This window comes from Odocoileus virginianus, chromosome 4 (assembly GCF_023699985.2).
Source record: "Odocoileus virginianus isolate 20LAN1187 ecotype Illinois chromosome 4, Ovbor_1.2, whole genome shotgun sequence".
In the NCBI taxonomy this organism is placed as follows: Eukaryota; Metazoa; Chordata; class Mammalia; order Artiodactyla; family Cervidae; genus Odocoileus; species Odocoileus virginianus.
In genome coordinates, this window is record NC_069677.1 from 69,390,096 (window position 1) to 69,399,798 (window position 9,703).

General features: G+C 38.6%; 1 non-coding gene across 1 annotated transcript; it reads left to right on the forward strand.

Annotated features, from left to right (window-relative positions):
- The first annotated feature begins 4,241 nt into the window (after positions 1–4,241).
- TRNAC-GCA (transfer RNA cysteine (anticodon GCA)) lies at positions 4,242–4,313 on the forward strand. Its single transcript has one exon. It is a non-coding gene; the product is annotated as a tRNA-Cys (tRNA).
- The last annotated feature ends 5,390 nt before the right edge of the window (positions 4,314–9,703 follow it).

Consider the following 9,703-nt stretch of genomic DNA (forward strand, 5'->3'; position numbering starts at 1 on the left):
TAATCTTTGAGACAAAGGGAGGAGAAGTGGAAGTGCTATTAGCAAATCAAGCTGTACCATCCCTGCTTTATTGCGCAAATCTCAGTGACTGTATGCGGCTATTGTGCGCTGACTGCAATTACAGCCCTCATTTAAAAATGATTAAGTGGTTATAATTATTTTTCAATTAAAACTTATATCTTCCATTTATGCAACATTTCAGACTTCAATTAAACTTCTTTTGAAAAGTGCCACTGAACCAAAAGATTCCTGTTCCCTCTTTGAACCAGGAAACCTGAAACTCAACCCAGATAGGATTTTGATTGCCAACCTTCAGAATTCGTTTGATGAAATGTGATGAGTGTTCCCAAGCGAGACAGAGATGTGCGGTACCTGCTGAAAGTGACCACCACCACCAAGGGTGTGAGGGGAAGGAGGGACAATTCAGGCTCTTCCTGGAGATTTGTGACAACTGAGAAGAGACAGTTGTTCTTGCCACTGGAAGACAGTGTCACTAGAAGAGGTGACATGTGAGGCCAAATGTTTAGAGCATTCAGTTGTGCTCTTGTGACGCTAACAATTGCTGTAAGAAAGGTCTGAAGTTATTTATTTATTTATTTATATTTGGCTGTGCTGGGTCTTTGCTACTGCTTGGACTTTTCTTTAGTTGCGGTGCACGGGCCTCTCGTTGCGGTGGCTTCTCTTGTTGCAGCTCCCAGGCTCTAGAGCACAGGCTCAGTAGCTGCGGAGCAGGGGCTTGGTTGCCCTGTGGCCTATGGGATCTTCCCAGATCAAGAATCGAACCCATGTCCCCTGCACTGGCATATTCTTAACCACTGGGCCACCAGGGAAGCCCAGGTGTGAAGTTTTGTGCAATCTAATTTGCTTAAAAATCAGAATAGTTTTAGAGTTTTACCTTTAAAACCAATCTTATTTGCTTTTAACGACTTTTTTGAGGAGAGAAAGGAACTGCTAGGCATTAACTCTTAAACCATAGCCTATCCTATCTTGCTAGTGCCCATAATCAGAGTACATTTTTGGAGTCTGGGCCCTCATGGGGACATCACTGATCATGTGTATTGTGGTGGAGTAAAAGGTATAAGGATCTGGGTCTGGAGGTTCCAATCAGGACTGTGTCCCAGAGTCCCACTGAACATTAAGGAAGACCGGAGCTGTAAAAAGAAATTCTTGGCCTCAGAGAGGCTGTGTAAAGTGTTAGTTGTTATCCACATGCTGGCTGATATTGGCCTCCTATTTTAACTGGATAATTTGAGTTAATAACCTCAGTTTTATTCTGGCTGTTGAAGGCATGCATGCCACATGTAATAAGTTAAAAGCTCACACAATTAAAAGAAATTATTTATAATCCTTGTTCCTTAGTAACAAAGTCGTGGTTTCTCTGACCTAATTCTGGCTCTGGTGAGGAATATTGTGTCTTAAGAAATGAAAGACAATGGTAGTCATGAAATCTGGAGTCTGTACTGTGGACTGGACCCTGCCCAAGAAACTCAGACAAAACAGATGGCTCCTTCCTACAAGGAAGAAATGTACTACTGTGATGTATCTTTTCCCTTAAATGTTAAATAAAATATGTCATCTAATATTGTTCATACTCTCAAAGTATCTTAGGTTTTTTCTAAAATAGGATGATAATTGTAGAAAAATAGAAAATATGGGAAATAAGTCTAAGACAAAAAAAATCAAAGCAAACCAAATTACCTAAAACCACTGTTAAGGAATTCATGTGGTATAATATCTTCTAGTATTAAAAACTCCTTCATAGATCACACCTTATTGTGGGGAAGGGGCTTGCATAACTCAGTGAAACTATGAGCCACACTGAAGTCAGATTGATTATGTTCTTTGCAACCAAAGATGGAGAAGCTCTATCATCTATTTACTGAGAAGTCAGTAAAAACAAGACATGGAAATGATTGTGGCTCAGATCATGAGCTCCTTATTGTAAAATTCAGTCTTAAACTGAAGAAAGCAGGGAAAACCACTAGGCCATTCAGGTATGACCTAAATCAAATCCCTTGTGATTGTACAGTGGAGGTGTCAAATAGATTCAAAGGATTAGATCTCGTAAACAGAGTGCAGGAGGTACATAGAAGCATTACTATGAACAAAGCCAGTGGAGATGATGGAATTCCAGCTGAGCTAGTTCAAATCCTAAAAGATGGTGCTATTAAAATGCTGCACTCAATATGCCAGCAAATTTGGAAAACTCAGCAGTGGCCACAGGACTGGAACAGGTCAGTTTTTCATTCCAATCCCAAAGAAGAGAAATGCCAAAGAATGTTCAAACTGCCATACAATTGTACTCATTTCACATGCTAGCAAGATTATGCTCAAAATCCTTCAAGCTAGGCTTCAGCAGTACGCGAACTGAGAATTTCCAGGTATACAAGCTGGGTGTTGAAGAGGCAGAGGAACCAGAGATCAAATTGCCAACATTCACTGGATCATAGAGAAAGCAAGGGAATTCCAGAAAAACATATGCTTCATTGCCTATGCTAAAGCATTTGACTGTGTGGATCACAGGAAACTGTGGAAAATTCTTAAAGAGATGGGAGTACTGGACCACTTTATCTGTCAGCTGAGAAACCTGCATGTGGGTCAAGAAGCAATAGTTAGAACCAGCGATGAAACAACTGTTTGGTTGAAAACTGGGAAAGGAGTATGCCAAGGCTATATATTGTCATCTTGATTATTTAACTTACATACAGAGTACATCATGCAAAATGCCAGCCTGGATTAATCACAAGCTTGCCAGAAGAAATATCAACAACCTCAGATATGCAGATGATACCACTCTAATGGCAAAAGTGAAGAGGAACTAAAGAGTTTCTTGATGAGGGTGAAAGAGGAGACTGAAAAATCTGGCTTGAAAATAAACATTCAAAAAACTGAGATCATGGCATCCAATCCCATCACTTCATGACAAATAGAAGGGGAAAAAGTGGAAGCAGTGACAGATTTTAATTTTCCTGGTTCCAAAATCACTGTGGATGGTGACTGCAGTCATGAAATTTAAAGATGCTTGCTTCTTGGAAGGAAAGCTATGACAATCCTAGATAGCATATTTAAAAGCAGAGACATCACTTTGCCAACAAATACCCATAAAGTCAAAGCTATGGTTTTTCCAGTAGTCATGTATGGATGTGAGAGTCGGACCATAAAGAAAGCTGAGCACTGAAGAACTGATGCCTAGGAATTGTGGTGCTGAATAAGACTCTTGAGAGTCCCTTGGACTGCAAGGAGATCAAACCAGTCAATCCTAAAGGAAATCAACCCTGAATACTTACTGGAAGGACTAATGCTGAAGCTGAAGCTCCAATACTTTGGCCACCTGATACAAAGATCTGACTCATTGGAAAAGATCCTGATTCTGGGAAAGATTGTGGGCGGGAGAGGGGGGTATCAGAGGATGAGATGGTTAGATAGCATCTCCAATTTAATGGACATAAATTTGAGCAAACTCTGAGAGATAGTGGAGGACAGAGGAGCCTGTCATGCTACAGTCCATGGGGTGGCAAAGAGCTGGGCACAACTTAGTGACTGAACAACAACAGTGTTAAAAAGTTGTTTATAATTAAAGTTAGATAGCATTGTTCCTCTTACCCTGAACATCTCATTGGCCCATTGCCAGGAGAGCTGGGCTGTGTGATCTCCTTCCTGTAAGGTTGCATCTGGGGCCCGGGGAAAGGATCGAGGATTTTCTGAGTTCTGTGTTTGTGCCTAGGGCAAAGAAACCTATGGGAACTTCTAGATTCAGAGGAGAATGAGGACTTATGCTTGGTGCAGACCAGCATCAGAAACAAAATGGAAGCCAGGTCATGAGTCTCTGGATTTTATTTTTTAATACTGGACATGTAGGGCTGGCAGTAAAGAGGGTCCCTGAGCACATGTGGAAGTTTAATTTCCCAATTAATTAAAAAGATATATTTTATTGAAGTATAGTTGATTTACAATGTTGTGTTAATTTCTGCTGTGCAAAGTGATAAAGTGGTTCAGTTATATATAGACATACATTCTTTTCAAATATTCTTTTTCATTATGATTTATCATAGCATCCTGAATATAGCTCCCTGTGCTATACAGTAGTACCTTTTGTTTATGCATTTCATATGTAATAGCTTATGTCTACTAACCTGAATCTCTCACTCCATTGCTCCTCCAACTCCCTACCCCTTGATAGCCACAAGTTTGTGCTCTATGTTTTTGAATCTGTTTTTGTTTTGTAGATAAGTTCATCTGCTTCCCTGGTGGCTCAGATGGTAGAGAATCTGCCTGCAATGCAGGAGACCCAGGTTCAATCTCTGGCTAGGGAAAATCCCCTGGAGAAGGAAATGGCAACCCACTCCTTCTTCTTGCCTGGGAAATTCCAAGGACAGAGGAGCCTGGTGGGACACAGTCCACGGGGTCACAAAGAGTTGGACATGACTGAGTGACTAACACTTTCACTTTTTTCACTTTCATTTACGTCCTATTTTAGATTCTACATATATGTGATATCATATATTTGTCTTTTTCATTCTGACTTACTTCCTTTAGTGTGATAAACTCTAGTTGTACCAATTAATGTTTTAATAAAGCTTGTTAAAAATGACTTATTATTTTCAATTTTCAGATGTACATCTAAATACTTTTTATTATGTCTTTCCTATTTTCTCCTGAACTGACAACTTTACATCAGTTATTTTATGTAGTTTCTATAACCTACCTATGATGTAGATGGTACAAATATACATCTACAGATAGGATTAAAGAAGTTATTCAGAGAGGCTAAGAATTTTGTTCTGGTCACATAGCTACTAAGTGGCCAAACTGGGTGTTCCATCTTGGCACAAGCACGACTATTTTTTAATCACAATGACTTTATAGAAAGTTTGATCTCTGGTAGGCAAGGACCTTCCTCCCTTGCCCCACTGCCATCCCTCAGTCCCGCCCTCTCCTCACCCACCCACCTTGTTCCTCTTCTTCAAAATAATCATTGATTTTCTTGACCCTTTACTCTTCCATGTGAATTTAAGTATTTGTGTGTCACATTCCATAAATAAAACATGCATTGTGATATTGATTGGAATTATGTTAAATTTCTGGGTTACTTTGGAGAAGACTTGACATCTTTATGAGATTGTCTTCCTATCTATGAACGTGGAGTGTCTCTCTGTTTAGTTAGGTCTCCTTTCATGTACTTCAATAATATCTTATAATTTTTTCATAAAGCACATCTATTTATTCCAAGACTCCTTACAGATTTTAATCTTTTGGTGTTGTGAATGGGATCCTTTTCTATTATCTTTTCTATTTGATTATTACTATTGCATAGAATTTCAATTGATTTTTATATATAAATCCTGTCTCTAGCAAGCTTGTTGAATTCTCTCAATTGCAAATAGATAGTTTTATTTCCTCTTTTCAATTCTATGCTTGTATGAATTGAATTGTTTGTATTCAATACCATGGTGGACAGAAGCAATAATGTAGACATTTTTGCTGTGTTCTTGATTTTAAAGGGACGACTTCTAACATTTCACCATTAAACACGCTATTTGTGTTAGGTTTTGATACTCTGTCACATATTAAAGAAATCATTTTTGAAAATAATGATAATTTTTATTAGGTTTACTTTTAATCCTGATTGTTAAATTTCAGTAAATCTTTTCCTGCATCTACTAAGCTAATCATGTAATTTTTCTCATTTAATCTGCTATTGTGGTATTAATAGACTTCCTTGTATACCTTCCTTCCTGTCTGGGATATGCCCTATTTTATCAGATGATACAATAATATTCAATTTAATGATATTTTACCTATGATTTTTCCATCTCCATTTCCATTACAGTTTTACAAATGAATTGATCTATAATTCCTCCCTTACTCCCTTTCTTTTCTCATTTTTGTGCTGAATCTATACGTTGCCCCACTGTAACAGAGAAGAAGAATCCTCACTCCATAGTGGATCTATTCCTTTAGCTCTTACCTTTGTGCTCTGCTTCCTGTGCTTAGTTGGCTGACTCTGTACTTTGTAAAGGAATGTTGCCTTTCAGGTCAGTTCAGTTCAGGTGCTCAGTCGTATGTCTGACTCTTTTAGACCCCATGGACTGTAGCACACCAGGCTTCCCTGTCCACCACCAACTCCCAGAGCCTGCTCAAACTCATGTCCATCAAGTCGGTGATGCCATCCAACCATCTCATCCTCAGTTGTCCCCTTCTCCTCTTGCCTTCTACCCTTCTCAGCATCAGGGTCTTTTCCAGTGAGTCAGTTCTTCACATTAGGTGACCAAAGTATTGGAGCTTCAGCTTTAGCATCAGTCCTTCCAATGAATATTCAGGACTGATTTCCTTGAGGTTTGACTGGTTTGATTTCCTTGCAGTCCAACGGACTCTCAAGAGTCTTTTCCAACACCACGGTTCAAAAGCATCAATTCTTTGGTGCTCAGCTTTCTTTATGGTCCAACTCTCACATCCATACATGACTACTGGAAAAACCATAGGTTTGACCAGACAGACCTTTGTTGGTAAAGTAATATCTCTGCTTTTTAATATGCTGTCTAGGTTGGTCACAGTTTTTCTTCCAAGGAGCAAGCGTCTTTTAATTTTATGGCTGCAGTCACCATCTGCAGTGGTTATGGATCCAAAAAATATAAAGCCTGTCACTGTTTCCATTGTTTCCCCATCTACCTGCCATGAAGGGGTGGGACTGGATGCCATGGTCTTAGTTTTCTGAATGTTGTATAATTGTGTATTAATATACATAATAGTACATTCTCAAGGCTCTGCCTCTCGGGCTTTACCTTTAATGATATAACAGTTTTCCATTCATATAGAGATAAAAAGTTGCAGAACAGAAGGTTGCAGAAAATAACAATTGTCTTATTGGAGGTTTATAGGAACATGGCGACAAGACATTTGTGGACACATGCAGGACCAAAGGATTCTGACACCAAGAAGTTTGCAACAATCAACCACACCCTGATCCCTTTTAGTATAAAAGAAACCTGAATTCCAACTCAGATGATTCTGTGGGACACTAGTCTTTCATCTAGGTCTGCTGGCTTTTGGAATAAAATTGCCATCCCTTGCCTCAACAACTTGTCTCTCGATGTTTTGATCTTTCGTGTGGCAAGCAGTGTGAAGACGGACTCAGTAACACCATGAGTTAATTTCCATCATTCCATATTTTTCCATTGTTTGAAATGGTTTATGTGTGATTAAGATTATTTGTTTAGCACACACCTTTGAGTACTTACTGTGAACCAGGCTCTTTTCTAGTTCCAGGAGATACTAGCCCCAGGGTAAGGGATAAGCAGAAGCCTCCTTAATATTTTGCATATTCCTTAATATTTTGACCAAATTTCCTGGCTCTAGGTATTTGGGAGTGAAGAAGAGATTTTTTTTCCTCTTCAACTGAGTTACTTTCATGGTTTTTGGCCCACTCAGCCTTCCTATTCTTCTTCATTTTGCTTTTTAGATTTTTTTCCTAGGAACTTTTCTAAAACATTTGCTTACCAATATGTTTAGAGAAAATTATTTATAATGTTAAATTACGATTTTTAGTCTCTGCTGTAGATGTCTTCCCCCCGCCATGATATTGTTTATTTCTGCCTTTTCATTCTTACTCAGTCTTGTTAAAGTTCTGTTTAAAGTTTAATCTGTTTTGTTATTATTCAACTTATTATTATTCAATTTATTACTTTTACAATGAGCCATCTTTTAGCTCCTATTTTCTGCCCTTAACTTTACTATTTTCTTCCACTTCATTTCAAAGAAACTTTTGCTCCTAGCTTCTTGAAATGACCACATAACTAATTTATTTCCAATCTGTCCATTTAAAAATGCATTTCTTTAAATATCATTACCACTGAAATGAATCACAGCTTCTTGAAGAATTGCTTAGTCCAGATCTGGGACAGGAAATGTACAAAATGAGCCTGGAACATCTGTCACAATAGATAACAAAGAAGCTATCAAAGACTACCAAGGTCATAACAATAGGACCCTGAAGCCTAATTAAAGGGATTCATTGTCATTGGCCAAAGATGGCACAATATGACCATCAAAAAGAAAAATATCTGCAGAGGATTGAAATACATCATACATATTAAAATCCATGAATTCATAATGATACTAAAAATATCCTTCATAGAATCTTTGATGTTAGGAGATCAAATCACTATTTTGAAAACCCTGTAAAGGGAAAGTGTCAGTGTTTATCCTGCTTTTTCAATGCAAACTATACCTCAGTTGATGAAGGAAAGCTCTCTTTAAAATAATTTTTGTTAATAAAAAATGACAAGCTAGGAGATCACCACTTTGCAGCTCCTAATGGTCAAACGAAGGTGAGCAATAATCACTGATGGCTTCTAAAATCTGAGTTGATGTGCTGGAAGTACACAGCATCACCTATGATGTATTCTTGCCCCAAATCCAAACCCTGACCAAATTAGATCTCAGCATCTAACTAATAGTTTATAGGAAGTACAGGGAAACAAAGAACATGTTAAATGGCCCCATGGGGACAGAATCAATAAAATGCAGGCCATAGGAAATTCTACAAGGAAAACACCAGGCTTTTTTTCAACAAATAATTAGCAAGAAAGAGAGAAGGAGAGAGAGAGTTGAACTTACAAATTAAAAGATAACTGAGACACATAAACCCAATGCAATATATGGACATTGTTTAGAATCCTGATTCAAATTAACTATATAAAAATTATTGAGGAATTATTGTTAGTTGTCTTGGGTGTTATGATAGAATTGTGGTTTGCCTAAAAAAGAGAGATGCTTATCTTTTAGAAATACACACTGAAGGATTTATGGATGGAACGATATAATATATTTCACCCTAAGATAGTTAAATGCTGGTTCCAAATAGGAAAAGGAGTATGTCAAGGCTGTATGTTGTCACCCTGCTTATTTAACTTATATGTAGAGTACATCATGAGAAACATTGGGCTGGAGGAAGCACAAGCTGGAATCAAGATTGCCAGGAGAAATATCAATAACCTCAGATATGCAGATGACACCACCCTTATGGCAGAAAGTGAAGAGGAACTAAAAAGCCTTTTGAGGAAAGTGAAAGAGGAGAGTGAAAAAGTTGGCTTAAAGCTTAACATTCAGAAAACTAAGATCATGGCATCTGGTCCCATCACCTCATGGGAAATAGATGGGGAGACAGTGGAAACAGTGTTGGACTTTATTTTTTTGGACTCCGAAATCACTGCAGATGGTGACTGCAGCCATGAAATTAAAAGACGCTTACTCCTTGGAAGGAAAGTTATGACCAACCTAGATAGCATATTAAAAAGCAGAGACATTACTTTGTCAACAAAGGTCCGTCTGGTCAAGGCTATGGTTTTTCCAGTGGTCATGTATGGATGTGAGAGTTGGACTGTGAAGAAAGCTGAGTGCCAAAAAATTGATGCTTTTGAGCTGTGGTGTTGGAGAAGATTCTTGAGAGTCCCTTGGTCTGCAAGGAGATCCAACCAGCCCGTTCTAAAGGAGATCAGTCCTGAATATTCATTGGAAGGACTGATGCTGAAGCTGAAACTCCAGTACTTTGGCCACCTCATGCGAAGGGTTGACTCATTGGAAAAGACCCTGATGCTGGGAGGGATTAGGGGTAGGAGGAGAAGGAGACAACAGAGGATGAGATGGCTGGATGGCATCACTGACTCGATGGGCATGAGTTTGAGTAAACTCCGGAAGTTGGTGA